The sequence below is a fragment of the Penaeus japonicus genome, unplaced genomic scaffold, assembly GCF_977035675.1.
Source record: "Penaeus japonicus unplaced genomic scaffold, GWHDUDI00000001_assembly GWHDUDI00000001, whole genome shotgun sequence".
Classification (NCBI taxonomy): Eukaryota; Metazoa; Arthropoda; class Malacostraca; order Decapoda; family Penaeidae; genus Penaeus; species Penaeus japonicus.
The window spans coordinates 37,099,854-37,101,583 of record NW_028234403.1 but is presented as its reverse complement, the minus strand read 5'-3'; positions in this window follow the sequence as shown (position 1 = coordinate 37,101,583).

Below are 1,730 nucleotides of genomic sequence, written 5' to 3'. Positions count from 1 at the left end.
TTAGGCGATCGGGATGATGAAACACCTGTCATTAGGTGCAAGGTGAAGGCTGCGCTCGAGTGTACGCAATACATGCATGTCTCTACTTTCCTGGTCCTTTTTTTATTTATTTTTTGTTGTTGTTGTTGTTGTTGATGATCATCTGAATTGGTAGATGGAAAGTTACCTTCCATCGACATGATTCCTCAACACAAAAGATAAACTCTCTCCTTCGTTATAACTCATTTGCTGAGCAGTCACTCAGTCTCTCTTCATTCTGGTATCATTTTCAGTCCACATTCCTGACAATGGGAAACAAAAACTGTTTTCCTTTGCTTTGCCTTTATGAGATTTTTTTTTAACAACACCGTTTTCCTCTGAGATGTTCCCTGGCCTTCTCCCATCCCCCTTGTCATCATGGCCTGTAAAAACACCTTCGCTTTATCTCACTCTACCCTACTATTATCGCTTCTAAATCTCTTCACTCCACCTGCAGCCTTGTATGGCCTGTCCAGCTCATGTTCTGTGTCCTCCGCTCGTTACCTAAACCTCATCTTTCATGTGTCTGTTCTTTGTAATAGGTCTTTGTGCTCATCTGCGTCCTGTTCTAGAAAATCTTGCCGATATGGATCATTCAGATTTTTTGGGTGATTATTTTGGATATCTTTCAACGGGATCAAATTTTTAGCGTTTAATTCACTTTCCTGCTCCTCCTTTCCTTCTTTCCATCTGCCTCTCTCTCTCTCTCTCTCTCTATCTCTCTCTCTCTCTCTCTCTCTCTCTCTCTCTCTCTATATATATATATATATATATATATATATATATATATATATATATATATATATATATAATATATATGCATATATATATATATATATATATATATATATATATATATATATATATATATATATATATATATATTCAATTTCACCTCCGCATTATTTTCTCTCCCCTCCTCTCCTCTTCCTTTCCCTTTTCCCTATCGTTTCTCCCCTTCCCCTCCCCTTTCCCTCAACTCCATCTTCAAATCCCCTTCCTCTCCCCTTCCTCCCTTTCCTCCAATCTCTCTCTTTCCATTTGTCTTCTCCTCCATCCCTCCTTCCCATATTTTCAAATCTTCTTACTCTCCCATTCTCCACTTCCTCCTCCCCGCTCCTTTCGTCTTTCCCTTCCTCTCCCCTTCCTCCCTTTCTCCTTTCTTCCCATTCCACTCTCTCCCCTTTATTCCTTCCCCCTCCCCTTCCCTTATCTATATATATTTTTTATCCCCATCTCACCCCCTCCTCTTTCTACCTTCCCCCTCCCCTATCATTCCTTCCTTCCCTGCCCTCCCCCTTCCCATCCCCCCTTACTTCCAATCTCCCTCCCCTCCCCATCCGCCCTTCCCCCTCCCCGCCCCTTCCTCTCTCTCCCTCCCCTCCCCTTCTCCTTTACTCCAAATCTACTTCCTCTCCCCCTCCTCCCCTCCCCCTCCCCTCTCTTTCCTCTCACCCCTCCCTCCCTTCCCTATTCCCCTCCTCTTTTACTTCCAATCTCCCTCCTCTCCCCCCTCCCCGCCCCTTCCTCTCCCCCTCCCCGCCCTTTCCTCTCATCCTGCTCCCCATCCACTTCCTCCCTTCTCTCCCCTTTCCCTCCCCCCTTACTTCGATTCTCCCTCCTCTTCCCTTCCTCCCTTCCCCCTTCCCATCCACTTCCTCCCTTCCGTCCCCCTCCCCCTCCTCCTTTACTTCGAATCTCCCTCCTCTCAC